The sequence below is a fragment of the Lygodium microphyllum genome, unplaced genomic scaffold, assembly GCF_053477565.2.
Source record: "Lygodium microphyllum isolate KBCC unplaced genomic scaffold, Lygodium_microphyllum_v1.1.10 scaffold_34, whole genome shotgun sequence".
In the NCBI taxonomy this organism is placed as follows: Eukaryota; Viridiplantae; Streptophyta; class Polypodiopsida; order Schizaeales; family Lygodiaceae; genus Lygodium; species Lygodium microphyllum.
The window spans coordinates 658,050-679,168 of NW_028229517.1; the positions used below are offsets into that span (position 1 = coordinate 658,050).

Consider the following 21,119-nt stretch of genomic DNA (forward strand, 5'->3'; position numbering starts at 1 on the left):
AGAGTAAGAAGCCATTGGAATTAATCCACTCTGATGTGTGGAGTACTAAAGCTGCATCTCTTGAAGGCTGTCATTATTTTGTCACTTTTATTGATGACTATAACAGAAAAGTTTGGGTGTATTTTATGAAAAAGAAAAGTGAAGTTTTTGGGCATTTCAAAACTCTTAAAGTTATGGTTGAAAAAGAAACAGGCCTGCAAATAAAATGCCTAAGGTCAGATGGAGGGGGAGAGTACCTCTCAAATCAGTTTGCAAGGTTCTTGCAGGAGCATGGCATAAAGATAGAGGTACCGAATACTACAATGGTGGCACAATGTATGGACTTATATAAAGGCGTGGAACCAAGAGGCAAATATAAAGGACTTATAAGTAACTCTCATGTGATACAGGATGAGGCTGCATATGATCCTTACACACCAACCACATTGGATGTGGATAATCTCCAAGACATGGATATAAGTATGATTAATATCTCCCATGAAGACACCCACCCATCCACAACATTGCAACATCTATGCCACGATATATTTGATTTGGTGGGGGATGACATGGAGCTTATTTATGAGGCATGTTCGTCTATGAAGAAGATGTTGAGATAACTTCGAGCTCTGAAAGCTCGTAGAGAAGATATGTGCAGTACACAAGATTTTGTGCCCACTAATGATGGATTTGGAAATACCATTTTTAACCCTCAAATGAACAAGGTGGAAAATACGGAAAATCTAAAGCAGAAGACAAGACCAAGGCAAAAGTGAAATAGAAGACGAAGGCGTGCCAAGAAGAATCTTGAAACACAAGAAGTGCATAAAATTCCTAAATCAAGGAGAAAGATGCACGAGAAAAAGCACAAGTCAATACTTTTACAACATCACCCTTCATGGCTCCACCCAAAACCAAACGGCCCTCAATGCAAGAGAAGCTTGATGCTAGAGCCGAGAAAGAAGATGAAGAAACCCATGTCGCAAAATAGGAGGAATGCTACATTGTTATATTCTTATGGTACTCTTATTAAATTGTGAAATCTTTGAGCTTTTATTCTCTATGACTTTAAGCATGTGTATTGGTCCTATCTAGTTTTAATGAATGAGAGAGAGAGAGAGAGAGAGAGAGAGAGAGAGAGGTATGTATGTTGATGGTGTTAGTCTTATGGAAATTCAACCTATTTTGTTGTTATTTTGGGTGTAGAAATTGGCTTATAATGTAGGACACATTATGTCCTAATGATTGGCCACCTCTACTTCAATTATATCCACATGTATGTTACGTTTTTCATTCCATATTCTTCAATGGTATAGTTCACTAGAGCACAAAATTTGAGTAAAATTATGATCAATAACCCTCTGCATTTGAGTAATCCATCACTAGAGCACATATTTTCTCACATGCATATAAGAGCACAAATATGATACACCCATTCATATATGCATTGTTATATTATACAAGCATGTGTACATATAGAGATACACACCAAATTTAGTTGTTATATCAATATATACAAAGCATAAATATATTATATTCTATCTTGTAGATATGCATTACTATATCTAATAGTTATATCATCATATATTTTTTTATCTAATAATACCTAAAGCTAATTTGTACACCTTGGGATTTAAATCGTACCCTACTTAGTAGCTTTATTCAATTGAACCGGAATTAAATTTTGGGCACTGGAGGGTTTGGAGAAAAGATGGTGGGGCGGCCGATTCTTAACGTGAGCAGAGAGAGAGAGAGAGAGGGCGAGGGACGTAGAGACCAACTATGGCAAAGAGCTCGAAAGGAAATGGCTATGACAGAGTGGGAAGAGGAGCGGCAGGGGTGGGCAATAAGGCCGTCATAACGCTGGAGGTGGAAGGAAAACTAGGCGACAGGGGTGACGGCAACCCATGCATCACTCAGTCAAGCTCTTCTCCTATCCAAGTTTTTTTTCCATCATTGCCCTACAGTTTTTCTGATGAATCTCTAATGGCAATTCAGAAGAACTATGCTCATTTAGTATATTTCCTTCAAAAAACTTCATTTTGTGGAAACACATGTAGATCATTATGCTGCATTAGATGTTTACCAACCGTGACTATTTTGCTCTTTACTCTCTAAGTGCTTTTAGGCATAGCAACATTTGATTCATAAAATGTCAGTTTTCTGGAAGTATATGCAATTTTTTTTATGGACATAATGCTTTACGAGATAAATGCTTTCAGGCATTACAACATTTCACTCACAAAATGTATGTTTTCTACAAATCTATGCAAATTTATTTTGTGGACACAATGTTGCACCAAATGTTTCTCACAGTCGCAGCCTCACTCTTTACTCTCTAAATGCTATCAGACATTGCAACATTTCATTCAAGTTCTTGTTTTGTGGAACTAAATGCTTCTCTCTGTGAAGATTTCTATTTACAGCATATAGATTTCTTCAAAGACACTACATAGCATGAGATTTTCTCTAGCAATCACAATTTCATTCATTTGTCTCTTCATGCCTTCAAACTGATATAGGATTGCATGAATTTTACCATGGCATGAGTTCATGGCTTAGAGCCTTAGACACAAGATCACATGAATTTTTATTATGTTAAACAGTTTGTTTGCCTCAGGATGGCCCTTGTCCATTGTAGAGATTGAGTTGCAAAAAGAGTGTTTCTCATAGCCTTTCTCTTTGCTTTTCTCAGATGGAGAGTTCCAAAGCACTATGACTCGCTTTACTTTTCCCATCCATGCCGTTGCCTTCAGTTCCACAGGCTCTTTGCTTGCAGCAGGAGGAGAGGATGATGACATCAAGATCATGAGTACCATTGATAGCTCTATTGTGCGAGTCCTTAAAGGCCAAAATGCACCTATCATTAGCCTTGCATTTGACCCCAACAATGAGTTTTTGGCATCAGCTGGTAGTGATGGCACTATCATGTGCTGGTGCCTCTCATCTGGAAAGCAAATCCACACACTTTACCTTGCTACACTCAAGACAGATCTGAACAATTCTGGGAGGAATGAAATTGCTTGGCATCCAAAGGGAGATGTCTTGGCAGTTCCTGGCAGAAAAAATGGTGTGGATGTGATTATGTATGATCAGGATACAGGTGAAAAGGTCTTCAGCCTCAAAGGTGGGCAATTCAACTTCAGTTGGCTCATTAGCCTGGTGACCAAATGGCAAATACCTTGCAACCGCAACAGGTGATAATCAGGTCATCATTTGGGATGTGGATAACAGGCAATACATAAGACTGCCAGAAGTTTGAATCTTGAATTTGTAGCTTGGCGTGGAGACAGAAAGGAAATGCTTTAGCCATTGGTGACTTGGATGGCAAATTGTGGTGCTTGGGAACCCGTTGTTCTATCTCACATGACCCTACCAGGCAATGATGCTAGTTTGCCTTCAGTTATTGATAGAGAAGAACTGCTGCACTTTAGTGATGATGGGGAGGATGGAGAGAAACTTCACAATGAGGAAGAAGGTGGATCTTCACTTGAAAGAGGACCCAATTCTCCTTCAGAACCTGATTTTAGAAAGAAGGAAAAGAGCAAAGGTCATGATAGGCTCCAGCAGTCATTCTTTAGTAAAGCTAAGGCTTTGGTCCAGAATAAAAACATACGCTTATCATCTGGAGCCACTATAGGTGGACACCTAGTGCTTGGATTACAAACTCATTTTCAGCCCTGCTCTACTACGCCTAGTTTGGGCAAATGCCATTTTCTTTCTTACAATCTCATAGGCAGCATCACCAGTTGTCAGAATGAAGAGCTGTCACACATAGAGGTGCTTTCTCCCTTGCAATATTCTCATAATCAGATGCATGATGATCATTGATCACAACAGTCAAACTAGGCTCTACTGTACCATTGATTTTGTTTGGTAATTTGTAGGTGGAGTTTCATGATACAGTGAAAGGGGTTCATGTGCCCTCAATGATGGACTATTTTGACTTCAAAATGGCTACTATGAATGACAGTGGCTGCATTTTTTCATCTCATAGGAATGGGGAAAACAATCCAAATACCATACTTTATCGGCCTTTTAGTAGCTGGGCAAACAATAGTGAGGTCCACCCATTCGATTTCAATTAACTTTTTGTGCAGTAATGTTTACTGTACTTCTCATAAATGAATGATGCAATGATAAGTTTCCTTGGTAATGCTTTAGTGGTCAATGTGGCTTGCAGCAAGCATTACCTCATGGATGTGGATGGGTAATTGTCTCAACTAGTCTCAACCACCTCCGACTATTTTCTGAAGGTGGTTTGCAGGTTTTGCCTCATTTTCAAAGTCTGAAGTATGAATATGATCTTGAATAAAGCTACTAGTGACTTGGCTTGATTGTTATTCCTTATTGTCATTTGTATGTTGCAGACTTCCTTGCTGACTTTGGTGGGCCCAGTGGTCACTATGGCAGGTCACAAGGAGCTTCTCACTATTGTTCTACATGCAAGCTCTTCCTTGTCTTGTGGCCAACAGGTAGATGCACCTTATGTCAAGCATAGTCATAATACTGCAAATAATTGCTGTCTTGGTGTATCGGCCAAGCATAAAGTCAGGTATGAAATGTTTGAATTACTTTTTCAAGATGCATCAGACACTTCTAGACACTTCCGTCTGATATCATAATGAATTCATACGTAGTAGATGTACATATTGATGACCTGAAGTTTGACATGCATCAATTAGCACAATCTTTGAATAATTGAGTGATATGATTGTTTTTAACCAATCACCCTAATTGGTACTTCTTGGTTATGGCAGGGAATATACTTCAACAGGGTATAGGGATATGGTTGAACTTTTGGGGTCCAAAAATAGGTGGTACATTGTGACTAGAGGTCCTTAGAATTATTGTTGATTCTCATTTTGCTGAGAAGTATGGCTCTTTTATACATCATAGCAAGCTCTGTTTTATATCATTGGCATTTCTTTATGTAGTCATAAATTTCAAAGTCATTCCTTTGCTAAAGAAGTAGTCATTCCTCAAGAGGATGTAGGGTTGGATAGATACATTCTTCGAGAACTCAAAATCTACTTCATCATGGTTTGCTTCTTTGAGTGAAGCTCCAGGTTTGTTCACAAGATCATATCAGAACATATCATGATGCAGCAATCATCATTATGAAAATGATCATGCACAACCTTTCATTAATCATAATTATTTGTGTTCCTTTTAATAAATCATTGCTTTGATTGTTGCTTTGGTCATCTTCCATCATGAGATGGGGACTCCTGTCTTGATAAATTTGGAGTGTTGAATCCTTGAGCAAGTCTCTTAAAACTAGGAGTTTGTAGAAAGGATGGAAATCACTAATGTGTAGGGGCTGAAGAATTCTGTTGAGAGTTTGTACAACTGCTTGACCTTTGATCCCACAAATTAGTTGGGTTCCATCTTGAGCACACAGAGATTCTTTTGATGGAGAAAAATAGTCGTTGGATAGCAATTGTTATGCCCTAATTGGCTGTTGCAAGCACCTATAATTGTTGTCCTTTGACATTATTATTGAAGGAAGCATAGATTTTGTCAAGGGCTTGCAAGGGCTATAAATTTGTGGTTGTAGCAGAGACGATATGGGAGCTGAGTAATATGGGTAATAATCCATTTTTCTGCAATTTGATCTCCTTGCCTAGGGATTCTTTGTGATCAAGAGCATAGATATCCGCTACATAGGTTGACTATTGGCCTCCGAGCATAGCAGTAGGGTCATTTGCATGTGGGCCATGAAGGATTGCAATAATAGCAGCAATATGCATTAGATAGGCTCGGGTAGTAGGGGCATTATCTGCATGAACTGGTATGACATGAATACCAATGGCTACATAAGTAGCAAAATCATGGGGAATGATAGGGCCTTGTGTGTCTACTGCAGTAGGGTCAAGGCTTGCAAGAAAAGCTCTTTCATGAAGCATATGGTCCACTTCACCTTCTTGTTTGCCATCTATAAAGATGAGGCCTATTGGATCACTAAAAGGCCCTATGAGGTGAGCAAACATGGATCTAGTTGCTTCTTGACCATCAAATTCTTGCACAAAGACTTGTAGGGGCCTCACCTTGATGTATCAGACCTTCGTTTGCATTTTCTTGTGCCTGGAGAATTTTGTTGCATTCAAGGGCTTCGTGTTCATTTGTGCATGCATGTGTTTCTTTGACTTGATCATTTACTTGTTCCACAAAAGTAGGAATTGAATATTCTGGAAGGTCTTATTCTTTGGTTAAATTTCCTTGTGATAGGTGGTCAATGTCTTTGGCCAAGGCTTCAATAGCCAATCTAAATCTGCATAAATAGAACTAGGAAATCCATCTATGGTAGATATAGCCCCATCTTCATCTGCATATGCTTATCCTTTATCATTGACATCTCTGCTTGCATAGGTGCTGGGTGAGGCCGGGCTATGAAAGCCTTTGAACTGATTGAGAATTGTTGAAACTTGGAGGAGAACTAGTTATCCCATTAGGCAATGTTTTTTAAGATTTGTAGGTTGTTGACAAACAGGTTGATGGGTATTAGAAGGCAAGCTGAGAGAAAATTTGCTCTACCAAGGACCTCGAGACTTAGTTTTGAACTTCTTTGAGAGTATGGGTTTCAAGTGTGCTGAAAGAAAAATCACTCCTGATTTTCTACAAGACGTAACGTCTTTGTTACTTTCCTTCATAACTCACTTATAGATTACATTTTCTTTGTAGTTTTGCTCTTGATGTGTACTCGTTAGTGTGGGATGACAAACCCAAAGAACTCACCACAGATTTTGCGCCTTACAGGTTACATCCAGGAAGGATCAGGAACAATATTGGGCTGACAAAGCAAAGCCTTACAGGTTCATCACTGCGAAAGAGTTCTTAGATGCTTTCAACTCTTATCATGTGGGTTGCCGTGTTCAACAAGAGTTATCTGTGTCATTTGAAAAATTAAGAAGCCACCCTGCATCTCTTGCCTCTTAGAAGTACGGACCCAATAATTGGGAGCTTCTTAAAGCTTGCTTTTGGAGGAAAGCCTTACTTATGAAGCACAATTTCTTTCTCTATGTTTTCAAAACAATCCAGGTATGCTTCCAAAAGATTTGTCATCAAAACAAAAAAGAAGCACCTGGTGTAAGCTTGTAAGCTTGCATAATATCTTGTAGACCAGATATATGATTGGTGTAAAATAGGATGCTTGATATTCTAAAGCAGGTCAGAAACTTAGGTTTATTCATTCTGTATCCTTATGTTCATGTTGATGGATTATGTAGAAGGTTTTATGTACATATTTGTTTGTTGTGTGTAAACTGTTAGGTATAAGATTCCTGAAAATGAACCAACAGGTTTTTTTGGTGTAACTTTATTTGGCTTTGTTTGGTTTTTGATTGTGGGGCCTTTTTTGTGGTGGGGAGCTCAGGTCACTCTCATGGTCAACTATGATCTACAAGTAAAATATGAATATCCCCACGAGCCAGATGGTGAACTGTACCTGCACAGAATTGGAAGGAGTGGTCGGTTTGGCAGAAAAGGTATGCAATGATTTTCTTCAATCAAGCTAATTTAGATTATATGGGTAGAGCTTCATGGTGAAACACTATCGCAACTGTGAAGAGCAATAGACACTAAAGTTGCTCATATTAAATAGAAACTATCCATTTATGTGCAATAAGCCCCATGGGTCGGATTTGAAGTATAAAAGGACCTTGAGTTGAGGTGAGTTCGACCTGCTATAGGATTTCACCTTCAACAAGGGCCTATAAAGCATTGCATGTGAGTGGAATGTTATACCACCATTAAATCTCAACTACAGGCTGAAAAGAGTATGTTAGTGTCTATGAAGGGAAAGAACTTTTCAAATGTATCAACAATGAAATACCACACAATGGTTTAAGGCTCAAAGGAATAAGTTTTTACACAAGGATACAAAATGGTACACAAGAAACTTGGCAGTAGGCTGGTCAAGCCTAGAGGCCATAAAATGTGATATTGTAGATGAAAATGGCCACTCGCTATAGCACTTTGGATAGAGTATGACAACTAACATGTGTGATTCTTTGCTAGAGTGTGCACTGATTAGGTTGGAAAATGCAAACTTGCTAAAAACGCAAATTAAGGAAGATCAACTTTACCCATAAATAGTTGAAATTGACTACCAAAAAAGCAAAATTTCAGCAAAACAGATGCCAAAGCAATAGGTCTAGGCAAAATGCAAGCTGTATAGCAGAAAACACAGGGTCATGTAGTTAAAATGCAGACTGGAATAGGCTACATGGTGGCTGGAAATTGTTGCCCAGCTCTCACAACCAGTGCTTAGGCTTGCTTAGATCAGGATAGTAGCAAATGCAAATTTTCAGGGTAGTCCATGTGTGATCAGACCTGAAAACAACAGTCAAAACAGTTTGGTAGAAAGTATTATGTTGCATTGTTGTTTATATTTTGGTGGACTGAGAAAATGATGAGGTGCAGACTGTGAACATTGTGTCTTCTTTTCGCAGAATTCCATGGAATGGTAAACAAAACAACCTTATCGATAGGTTTGAACATGTGTCTAGTACATTTTGTTCATGAGAACTATTAATAAAGATAGGACTTGATATATATAATTGCTTTGTTTGCTATGTGACAGATTTGAGGCTGTTGCGCCATCCCTCTATCAATGCATCATTGAACAGGTAGGAAGGCAGCTTCTAAGAGCTAATATAAATTATGGATATATCATATATCTTTGTATGATGCTTGACAGATAATTTTTGATGCCGAGAAGTACTTAAAAATAGCCAAAAATTCTGAATTTCAGGGGAAAAATAAACTTCGTTGAAGGCGGCGGTGGCAATCAGTACAATTTTAAGCTGCAATGCCCGGAAAAGGCCTTAAAGACCCTCTTGACGACAGTTGATAAATTTTCATAATTATTTGGCATGTCAAACAGGAACTTGGGAGATGCTCAGCAGTGGAGGACTTCAAGATGGACACCTAGGATTTTTTGGACTTCAATTCGGGTACCGGACGTGGAAATGGGAGTGCCATGGAGACCAAGGCCAAATGTCAAGTGAAAATGGACTTAAAGGATACCAAAGGGTATGCCTTTTGGGGGCCCCTAAAAAAAATAATGAGGGGGGGGGGGGACCATTTTTTCAGGCTTGAGCAAGGAGAAGGCACCATCTTCTTCCCAATGATTGAGAGGGGCTATGGAGGTTATAAACAGGCCCTCCAACTGATTACATGCCTGAGATACCCTTGATCTTTTCTCTCCATCACTCCAGACCAATTGTGGAGATCATATTTTAGTATGTCTCTCTCCTCCCTCTCTCTCCTGCAAGGGGCAGTTCCTGTGTGTGAAGAAGAATGAAGTCCGGTTGGTGAATGCTCGTCCGGCGCGGTACCGGATTGCTTCCAACCGAAGGTAGGCTAAATATGGCAGTGTGGAGGCGGGTTGAGCATTAAACAGGGCCTAGTTTGCAGACCTGCAACAAGTTTCAAAACCCGAAATAATAAAAAATACACGGTAATGACATTTTGACATTTTTACAAAGAAAATGACTCTTTTTTCGCATTTGATGAGGTTAGCAATGTTCATATGGGCTGGAAATTTATGGACATGTTGTTTGCTGCTGGTTTTAGTATTTCATAAGAAAACAACTCAAAAAATATATGCTTAAAAGTGTGGAAAATAAATGGAAAAAACCCGAAAAGCATGGTTTTTAGAGTAAAAGTGGGGTTTTCGGGCTTAAAATGGAAAAAGCATGAAACAAAACACCAATAAAATCTACAGGTTTGCTGTTTAAGGACTCAAGAGCCACAGCTCTGAAATAATGCTAATTTTCTTATAGTTTTATTGATAATAAATAAGGAAAAATGGAAAAAATAAGAAACATGCGAGAAAAATTATGGAAAATTATGGATGTGTCTGTGAGTGTATAATGAGGATAAAGCATGAGGGCTTACCTTAGGTTATCCCTATTTATATGTTTTTCTGAGTATTTACTGTTTATTTCGTGTGAAATACACATGAAATCACCCCTTTACCTATACAACGAGGCAAAACCTTAAACGGCAAGGGAGGAGGGAAGTTTGAGTGCTGAAATATAATATGAAATCTGATGTATTTACTGAATTATTCATATAGGATGGCGTTAAGGTAAATAAGGGAAGTATAGCACGAGTGTAAGACTCGGTGTCTTTTCTCATCGCAGCAATTACGCGCTAGTGTATGGAAACATGAAAAGAATGGATTTGCACAATGCACGAGGCTATTTTTCAATAGTTTGAGCACTTAATTATATACACATTTGCATCAAGCATCGTTAAATGGTGTCAATTACAAGCTCCTGGATGCATAGCACTTGGTTTCTTTAGGACTTGACCCATGTAGAGAGAGTGAGCAACCCGGCTGTAGGTATAGACGGTGGGTCCAAGGGGATAGATAAGTGAGAATCAATGCATTCCTGGAACGTTAAAAATATTGGCACTAAGAGGGGAGTTTTTTTGAGTGTGTCTATGTGTGGAAGCAACACATCGAGGGGCCAATCCCCAAGATGTAGGAGAGCTGTAGTAGGGCCACGGCAATCAGCCGTGTGGGGTGCCCTTGTGTCTGTGATATGTGGCATTTATTGCCAATATATGTATAATCTCCCTCTGAGGAGAGGGGGAAGGGAACATTCATTGGATTATAGACTATAAATGGGTAGTGATTAGTGTTTAGGATAGTGTATCCCTCGACAGACGCTCTTGGCCTGCGAGGCTGTGTGGTGTGGTGGGGTTGTTTGTTGAGTGCATGAGGTCCGGATAGTGCCTTAGCCAGTGCCAACCCATTTTAGGTCCCATCAGTGGTGTGTCTACCGAGAGCTGCCAACAAGTGGTGGTTCTCGAATCTAGGGTTTCTAGAACCAAATAGTTGGTTTATGTCCTCTGACAAGGACCGTCAAGCCAAAATACAAAAAGCAGAACGTGCTGAGAGGGCTAGACAGCGGTTGGAGATCGTAAGTCGTTATTCTTCTCAAAGGAGCAGCCCATTGTGCATAAGTGGCAGTGGTTCTAATAACCTAAGTGTTACGAGTAGCTCTTCGAGGGCAAGTAGAAGTCTTAGTATTTCCCTAGTTCCAGTTAATCAACCCACAAGTGGAGGTGTAGTTTTACCTCTTGGGGGAGGTCACTCATGAATATATGTATATATAATGTGAGTTCAAAAGAAGGGGTTTTTAAAACACCAGTTATATACATTTTTTAACATACAAAAGGGTGTCATATAAAGGGTTACTTATAGATTGAATAGAAAAGGGTTGTGTTTTATTCAAGAAAAGTTCACAGATTAGGATATTTATAAATAGGCCATGAACGCACGTTATATAGAGGATATATATGGTGAACCCCCTGAGTTTTACCTACACAAACTCTTGTTGTCAATCTGGTTGTAGCCATGGCACAACCTATTGCAATTCTAGCAGGCACACCGGATTTGCCGGCATTAGGAGCATCGTTGCCCATTTTCCATGGGTTAGCAGAAGAAGATAGAGAACTCCATATTAAGGAGTTTCAAACACTCATGTTCAATTATTGAATCCAAGACGAAGGACACCTAATGATGTTCTTCAACATGACGTTAAAATGAAGAGCGGCAGTATGGTACCACGGTAAGCTGGAACCATAACTAGCAGTGCCCAATTCTTTACGGCTTTCCGTAGAGAGTTTTCCCTAAGAAGGGTGGAAAATATTGGTTGCATTTCTTGAATGTAACACGCCAAGAGCCAAATGAGAATGTCCAAGCCTATGCCAAGAAATTAAAGCAAGTTCTTTGTAAACTAAATACTTATATCCCCATTCTAGCGGCTGCCTAGTTAGAATATTTTCTACATGGATTGGATTTTAATATCCAAGTGTAGCTGAGTAGTGTTGCTTTGGTCGACATTGACACTGCCATTACCCAAGCAGGAGTAGAGTCATGCTTTCAAGCGGCTTATGCAGCAAGGATAAATTGGAATGGTAATAACTTGGCCTTGACCAATGGAAGTCAAGGGGATCCCATATCAAACGTGAATGGGAGGGGAGGGATCATGCCGAATTTGCCTATGTTACTAGCTCCTCCTAGCATGACTATGCCCATGGCTAGTCAGGCGGCCTCACTAAATAGTGGGGGCCAAACAATGAATCCTAATGTTGTCCTAGTAGGTCAATGGCCAATCCCTAATCAAGTGGTGGCCCATGGGATGACAAATTGACGATCGCAGCTACGAGTCGAGTGTCTCTAATGTCCTTGGTGAAGTTAAGGACATGATGAAGCACTTACCGATATGATCTTTGAACAGTATTGACAAATAGTTGTGGATGTCAATTTCCTTAAGAATAAATAGAATTTGATAGGGAGTTGACGCCCTGAAGAGGGTGGCCCCTCAAGATTCAGTTGTAAGTGGTGTGGTGGCCAACATTTCCCTAGGAATTGCTCGAATGTCAAATGTGATATTTGTGGAAAGTCTGGCCACTTAGCTGCTACCTATTGGAGTAAGATCAGTTCTCTCCAACAAGGAAGTAAACAACTTGGTCTAGTTAATCATCGCGCATAAGGGAATAATCTCCAACAAGATGAGGGACCAAGACAAATACTGCAACGAGGAAAGGCTGTTGTAGAGGAGTTGCCTTATGGCAGTGGAGTCAGCCTTATTGAGGTTGTATGTGTCAATGATGCTGAAACTTCTAATCTACGAGCCGTAACAAGAGGGAAAAAGATTAAAGAGGGTGATAAAGGAACTGTAAAATTTTTCGAGGGAAAACCTAAGCAGGATGCTAGGGAAAAGCAAGTCCTGAATCCGGATATGGAAGGTGGACCTCTAAGGCCTGTTGACGGTAAAGTGGATCCCGAGAAGGATAGAGAGGTGCCAAGAAAGAAGACAAAAATAAAAAAAGAGGCACTAAAGCAGCTGGCGGTCCAACGACCAAAGGAAAGAATGGTTTGGTGCGAGAAGAGAACTTTGGCTAATTACCATGACTTTGACCTAGCAAGTTCTCTTTGTGAAGTCAAACCAGATGTGAATCTCCTGCAAATTGATTAAACTTTCTCCAGGAGTATGTAAGGAATGCAAGAAAATCCTGTGTATCGGGTATATAGTAGAACCTTTGGGCATAGCTAGAGTGGGAGAAGATTGGTTCGATCATGCTAAAAAGCATTGCCTTAGGGTTCCAACATATGTGGATGGAATATTAGTGGAGCACACTATCGTGGACATTGGATCCTCCGTCAATATCATAAGTTTAGACTTGATGGAGCGACTAGGTCTCGAAATTCAAAAAGACAGCTCCACACTTCTTAGGATGGTGGATGATAGTCTAAGACAACTGGAAGGTTGCATCACTAAAGTTCACATTACTATTGCAAGCGTAGAATGCTATCTAGAATTTAGGGTGATAAGGTTTGCAAGACATCCTAGCTATCGAGTTTTGCTAGGAAGGCCCTAGATTTTACGAATAGACTATCAAGTCGATATACCCATTGGTTGAGTGATTCTAGGTCGAGGTGCCCATCGTGTAATAGTGGATTCTTACCTTGAGTCTCCTTAGAGTGAGAGAGTTCTTTTATCCTCCACTGAACTAGAAACAATAGATGATCCATCTAATAGTGAGACGTCATCAAGCGATGGATCTAAGGAAGGGTCCACTATAGAGGATATTTATCAAATAACCTTGAATGAGCCGATAGAGCCTCATGATCGAACAAGAGATGCGGATGTTATTGAACTAGACCTGGGTACGCCTAATGATTCATGGGCAATCAAATTGGGTTCTATGCTGAGTTCGGAAGAGAGAGAGGACTATGTGTCCCTGATTCAGGAGTTTTGTGACATCTTTGCTTGGAGCTATGACAAACTTAGGGGTATTCCTCCCAGTCTAGCTGTGCATACTATTCCTGTAAAGGAAGGTACCCGCCTTGTACGTCCGAAAGTAAGGCATATGCCTTTTGAATTAAGGGACAGGTTGTTCGAGGAACTACAGAAGTTGTGAAAAGCGGGTAGGAAAATCTATTCGTTTATGGAATGCTTTGCAGCGTATAACCAAATGGCGATTGCTGAGCAAGACAAGCTAAAAATGACGTTTATTAATATCTTTGGTATCTTTGCGTACCATATGATGGCATTTGGGTTATGTAATGCACCAGGTTCATGGCAGAGAACAACTGACAAGACCTTTGGTGACATTTTCCTCGAGAAATTGAAGGTATTCACTGACGATCTAGGAGCAGCCACCGTAAGGGATAGACAATTAATTATCTTACGAAAGTGTTTCGAGTGTTGCAGACAATTCTGCATAGCTCTCAACCCATGGAAGTGCGTCTTTGGAGTCCCTTATGGGCTCTTGTTAGGCCATGTGGTCAGTTTCGTAGGGATTGCGGCTGATCATGAAAAGATCAAGGTCATAGTCGCCATGAGTCCACCTCCAAAGGAAGTGCATAGCTTTCTGTCATCGGTAGGGTATTATCGAAGGTTAATCAATGCATTGGCAGAAAGAACGTTGCCATTGACAAACCTATTGTCCTTTAATTGTCAGTTTTCATGGAGTGATGCTTGCAAAGTATCTTTTGATGATGTAAAGGAGGAGCTTGCCAAAGCACCTATTTAAAAGCACCAAAAAGGGGTGAAATGTTCTATATATTTTTAACAGCAACTATGTATAGTATCAGCTGCTGTTTGGCCCAAAATTGGGAGGAAAAGTGGTACCATCCGATAGATTTTGCTAGTCGAAATTTGGGTATATAGGAAATTAACTACACCTATATGGAGAATTTGTGCCTTCCGATGGTATTTGCGACCAAGAAGTTCAAGCACTACATTCTTTATGAGAGGGTGGTTTTTTATACGAAGGCGGAAGGGCTTCGATTGTTGTTGAATAAGGTACAGCTGCCTAATCATTAAGCAAAGTGGTTAATAACTTTGCAGGAGTTTGATTACGAGATTAAAAGCAAGTTGCCGAAGCTTCAAGGCATTGTCGAGTGTCTTATGGATTTTGGAGAGCCAAAAGAGGTCGTGGCTGAAGGAAGTGACATGGAAACATTGTTTAAGATTGATACGGCATCTATTCCCTCCTGGTATGCTACTATAACGCACTATCTTTCTACGGGAGAGACTGGAGCTACTCTATCAAAACCCGAGAGAAAAGGAATATTAAGTAGTAGGCATTGAAATTTTCCTTGATCACAAGGACATTATATTGGCAAGGTGTTGATGATATCTATCACCGATGTGTGATGCCTGACGAGGTTCCCTTTATTTTGGAAGAACGCCATGACTCCGCTTGTGGAGGGCACTTTGCTGGGCGGTTGAGGGCATATAAGGCTTTACGAGCTGGTTATTGGTGGCCGTTCATCTTTCAGGATTCATTTGACTATGTTAAGAGATGTGATACATACAGTCGAGAGAATAGGAGCGTCCACTTATGCCTATTATGACTATCCTTTCATTTGAGAAGTGGGGCATCGATTTTGTGGGACCTATTACCCTGTCGTCTACTACTCAGAAAAGATACATTATAGTAGCAACTGATTACTTTACAAAGTGGTTAGAAGCACGGGTGACAAGGCAGGACAATGCAAAAGAGACTGCTAGTTTCCTACTTGAGCAGATCATCTGCCATTTTGATCCCCAAAGGAGATAGTATCGGACCGTGGAACTCATTTTTTGAATAAGGTAATTAGAAGCCTGACTGAAGGATGGAGCATTAAGCATAACAAGACGACCCCCTATAATCCACAAGCCAATGGACAGGTTGAAAGTATCAATAAGCAGCTTGTGGGTATGCTATCCAAGATAGTCTCTGAAAAGAAACGGGACTGGGATACAAAATTATATGTGGCAGTTTGGGCATATAATATGACGTTTAAATGAGCTACTGGCCGCACCCCATTCAAATTAGTTTACGGGGAGGAGTGTGTCTTGCCCTTAGAAATTGAGTTGCCGACCATAAGATTTGCAATTAATCATTCTTTGGGTGATGAAGATGCCTTATTTGAGCGGTTTACGACTATAGCCCACTTGGACGAGCTCAAATTGCAGAGTTTGTTGCACCATGAGGTAACTAAACGCCGGATGAAGCGGTTGCATGATCTAAAGGCGAAGAAGTATACCTTTAAAAAAGGGCAATTAGTTCTGTATTACTATGCGCGTAGGGAGCTATTTCTAGGAAAGTTGGAATCTAGATGGGATGGCCCTTACAAGATAGTTTGGATAGGTAAAAATAACTCCACGGTTTTATTAGCTGATCTACAAGGAGTGGAATTTAAGAATAATGTTAATCTTAATAAGATTAAACCTTATTATTTCTAAATATGCTAACACACTAAATGCATTGTAGGTCCATGCTGGGGTTGATTTGAGACCAGCAGGAGAGCTTAAACTGGTCGATGGGGCAGTTAATTTCTTATTTGAAGCACCCATATCTAGAGTAAATATATCATCAGGGGAGGCTTATCTGGTGGAGCAAGGGATACAAAGTGGTTGAGCAAGAAGATGGTACCTTTGTAGGGAGATTAAAGTTTTCTGCCATCATTGTTTACAAATCTTGACGAGCATCCCTGTTGAGTTTAATGAAGAAGGTGGGATGGAGCTGTCAGTTCATCCTCTAAATATATTGAATTTTGATTATCATACTTATGAATAGAGGAGTTCCTGATGGCTGACTGTGTAAACCCATTGTAGACGTACATGTTATACTCTGATGGAGTGTCTAGGGGGCCTCATAGAAAAGGGAGTGTTGGAGTCGTTATTTGAGATCCCCGACGTAGAGTTACAATGAAATTAGCTACTTATCTCAGGGTGGGATTCACTAACAACATGGCAGAGTATAAAGCCATGATTATGGAATTGAATATTGCCAAGAAAGGTGGCATTAGGTGGTTGTTAATAAAAGGGGATTCCCAGCAGCTGATCTTAAATCAACTTAATGGGACATATACAGTCCGGAATCCTCTCCTTTGTATGTATCATCAAACTGCTATAACCCTACTTGATGAATTTGAGAGCATATATCTTCAGCTCATTTCATGTTATTAGAATCAGTTTGCGGATTCATTAGCCAATCTTGCTTATGAGGAGGACCTCTTTTTCAACTGTGGTCCTAGTCCGGATGTTGTTATTAATAATGAGACGGGACCTGGTCGCTTGTGGGGAATGTTATCAGACCACGCGTCATATGGTAGGCGATGGTTGATATGGGTAATGAGACGAGTAGTTGAGACCCATCTACCACTATTATCTTGGACCCATAGGTTGATTCGACGACATGTTATGCGTACACCTCTTGCTGTATATATAGGAGGTATGGGTCATAACTTGATGCATTTAGTTTAGGGCTGAGTGCCCTATCTTTCCCCTTGGAGTGGAGTGTGTGTTTGTATATCTGCCTTCTTCCAAGGAGGGATCTATATGGGCAGGTTTGCTTGATTTCTTTAGGCCAAGAGGGCTAGCTAGTTTGCAGTGAAGTATGCTATTTCTTTAGGCTAAGAGGGCCATTTGTCTGTTTGGTGTGGGTACAATTAATGGTTTGTTGTTTTAGTGACTGCATCATACAGGTTAACGAAGTTGCTAGAGGGAGCCTTTGCTGCGAAGGAGCTTCTTGTGGCCATTCCAGGTGGTTTCGTCCCCTTTTCGAGTCTTTTTCCTTAAGCGATTAATGATATATGTGCATGTAAGGGTTACTTTCTTTTGTTTGGTGGAGACTGGCAATCGAGGCATGAAGTCCCAGGTTTAGACTCTATATGTTTGGGGGAGGTCTGAGTAGTCATTGCCTCCTGCAAGGCATTGTCAGGCATTGTAAGACCTGTTTTAGATGGGAGTTCTAGTGACCCTGTTCTATTGACCTGCTAGGCGGCCGTTCTAGGAGTTCTTGTTAGTTGTGAGGCAGTTAGAGAAGCCTACTAAAAGAATGATGGAAAGAGACAAAATCCTAAATATCTGAAAGACAATATATGAATATACGGAGGTGTGTAAAAAGGGGTTCTAACCCTTATAAAAATAGAAATGGAAAGAAAGAAAAATACTTGAGCTATTGTTTATCTCCTTGAGAAGGCCTGGTAGGTTCGTGGGGACGAGTCAGACCCGGGGACAATGCCTTGTCTTCCTAGGGGTGGCTTTTGACTGGAAAAATAAGAATAAAAGAAGGTTGGAGCAAAAATAAAAGTGAGCGTTAGAAAAGGATTAAGTGTTGCCTTGCACAGGCCTGGTAGGTTCTTGGGTACCAAGACAGGACCTGAGACCGATGCCTTGCTCTCCTTGGGTCACTATGCTCAGCTCCCTCCTTTTTACACGCCTGAGTATGGAAAATAAGAGGCTAAATACCCAATGTGCTAAAAGATAATATTTGTTGATCAGGCTATAGGAGTCCTCACCTAGTAGGAGCTCCTAGTTGCATTGTCCTTAGTTAGGTAGGTAGTTCAGACCACCACTGAGGATGACTTCTTTGATAGATCTTTTTAGCTTGGTTGTATTGGAGCAGTTGGTTAGTGACTAGCTTTCGACTTTCTATCAGATTATGCTAGGCCCACTCCTCGTGAATTTCATGCCTTGGTTTTGACAAGGAGTAGGATGAGAGTTGTGATGTGTTTTGTTGTGTATCTATTTTGTATCAACTTGATGCTCTTTGTGGTTGTGTTTATGTGTAGATTTGTTCGTGGGATTTGACGGGCTGAGTCGCCCTATCCCATGGACGCCAATGACAGATGATTTTTTGATGCCGAGAAGTGCTTAAAAATAGTCAAAAATTTTAAATTTTAGGGAAAAAATAGACTTCGTCGAAGGCGGTGGTGGCAATCAGTACAATTTTAAGCTGCAATGCCCAAAAAAGACTTAAAAGATCCACTTGACGATAGTTGATGAATTTTCATAATTATTTGGCGTGTCAAATAGGACCTTGGGAGATGCTTGGCAATGGAAGACTTCAAGACGGACGCCCAAGATTTTTCGGACTTCAATGCGGGTACCGCACGCGAAAATGGGAGTGCCAGGGAGGCCAAGGCCAAATGCCAAGTGAAAATGGACTTAAAGGATGCCAAAGGGTATGCCACATGAAATCACGCCTTTATCTATGCAACGAGGCAAAACCTTAAACAGTAGGGGAGGAGGGAAGTTTGAGTGTCGAAATATAATATGAAATATGATGTATTTGTTTCATTATTCATATAGTATGGTGTTAAGTTAAATAAAGGGAAGTATAGCACGAGTGTAAGGCTCGGTGTCTTCTCTCATCGCAGCAATTACGCGCTAGTGTATGGAAATATGAAAAGAATGGATTTGCACAATGCACGAGGCTATTTTTCAATTGTTTGAGTACTTAATCATATACACATTTGCATCAAGCATCGTTAAATAGTATCAATTACAAGCTCCTGGATGCATAGCACTTGGTTTCTTTAGGACTTGACCCACATAGAGAGAGTGAGCAACCCGACTGTAGGTCTAGATGGTTGGTTCAAGGGGACATATAAGTGAGAATCAGTGCATTCCTGGAATGTTAAAAATATTGGCACTAAGAGGGGAGTTTGTTTCGAATGTGTCTATGTGTGGAAGCAGCACATTGAGGGGCCAATCCCCAAGATGTAGGAGAGCTGCAGTAGGGCCACGGCAATCAGACGTGTGGGGTGCCCTTGTGTCTGTGATATGTGGCATTTATTGCCAATATATGTATAATCTCCCTCTGAGGAGACGAGGAAGGGAACATTCGTTGGATTACAGACTATAAATGTGCAGTGATTAGTGTTTAGGATAGTGTATCCCTCGACAGACGCTCCTAGCCTACGAGGCCGTGTGGTGTGGTGGGGTTGTCTGTTGAGTGCATGAGGTCCGGCTAGTGCCTTAGCTAGTGCTAGCACATTTTAGGTCCCATCAATGCTGGTTTGTGAAGTTGTAGTGTAGTGCTAAGATGCGTGCATATAATAAAAATCTATTAGCAATCACCTCCTAAATAGGCAAGGCAACTTGCATGGGTAGGCAAGGTACGTTTCTGTATTTTTGTTCTTCATTTCTGCAAAATGTGTTAGATTGTGGTTCAAGGATCAGTGGAGCTCCTCAAAACAATAATATCAAGTTGTGAAATGCACTCATCTTTTATCTCTATTATAAACATTATCATGGATATTTTTGTCCTATGGAGTTGTTAAGAAGACCAAGAGTGAGTGAGAGAGCATTTATGAGAGTTAGAATGGATTTGTTATGTTGTTGTTGGATTAATAGGTGATATCTGCATGTCTCTATACGAATTGGGTTTTGTTGTTGCAGTTGGGTACTCTCATGAGAAATGTAAAGGGTTTATGCATGCTTGAGATGTTTTCTCCGTAGATATTCTACTTGCTTGCAACAATTAGGAGGACTTGAAAGATCATAGGAATGATAGGTCTGAGAAATGTTGCCCAAGATGAGATTGTGTTTGTGAATTTTGGTTGCCATCTCCAGATAAGAGCCCAAATGAGGGAGATTAAGGATTCGTGACAACATCAGAAGGAACTTTTTCAAGAGAGGAGAAAAGGAGAAGAATGCAAGAAGTGAGTCCTCTTCTTTAAATGTCTAATTTATGGTGGTTGCTTTTCTTTAAGATTGGAACTCAGTTGAAACTAACTATTTCAAACACTTTACTGTTTGAGCTTCTTTAGTTCAGCTTTTGAGCCTGATGTATATCCATGTGTAAGAACATGAATTTTAACATGCCACATGCAATATCTTGCAACTGCAATGCATGAGGTTGTTGCTGTATCAGTCTCTCTATGTGTCATTGAACATGTGAGAAGGCAGTTTCCAAGAGCTAACAGGTAAACCCTTACTCTCATCATATCATTCCAAGTGATACAATTCATATCATGTTTTAGCATTGATTCAAAGGAGCCCCAAGTCCCCCACCTTGAAGCATAAGCAAATAAGGTAGCTTCAATTCTCATTGGTTTCCAAAACAAGAATCAAGAAGAAGATGCCTAGTTAAAGTTAAAGATCGAGAGTAATGGACTGCATCTCAGAATACCACAACTCTTATATGCTCTTGGAGGTTTGGCAACAATGACTGGTCATTGGCTTCTTTTTCTTGAATTTGCAGTCACACAGACTTGTACTGACAAGCCTATAGCGAGAGAGCGAGGGCCTATCATCATTATCTACTCTAAACACAATAGGGAGCAACAGAGGTAGTTGTTAATATGCTTTGTCCACCAGTAATAGAGCCAG

The 21,119-nt window shown here is 40.3% G+C and overlaps 1 pseudogene across 1 annotated transcript; it reads left to right on the forward strand.

The window, feature by feature from the left end:
* Nucleotides 1-1,683: 1,683 nt before the first annotated feature.
* Nucleotides 1,684-20,718, forward strand: LOC148009175 (protein ENHANCER OF LHP1 1-like; annotated as a pseudogene). The gene is made up of 10 exons (XR_015689865.1): nucleotides 1,684-1,898; nucleotides 2,675-3,759; nucleotides 3,867-4,043; nucleotides 4,163-4,246; nucleotides 4,350-4,454; nucleotides 6,739-6,840; nucleotides 7,355-7,466; nucleotides 8,433-8,471; nucleotides 8,564-8,609; nucleotides 20,361-20,718. The product of XR_015689865.1 is annotated as a protein ENHANCER OF LHP1 1-like (transcript).
* Nucleotides 20,719-21,119: the final 401 nt, after the last annotated feature.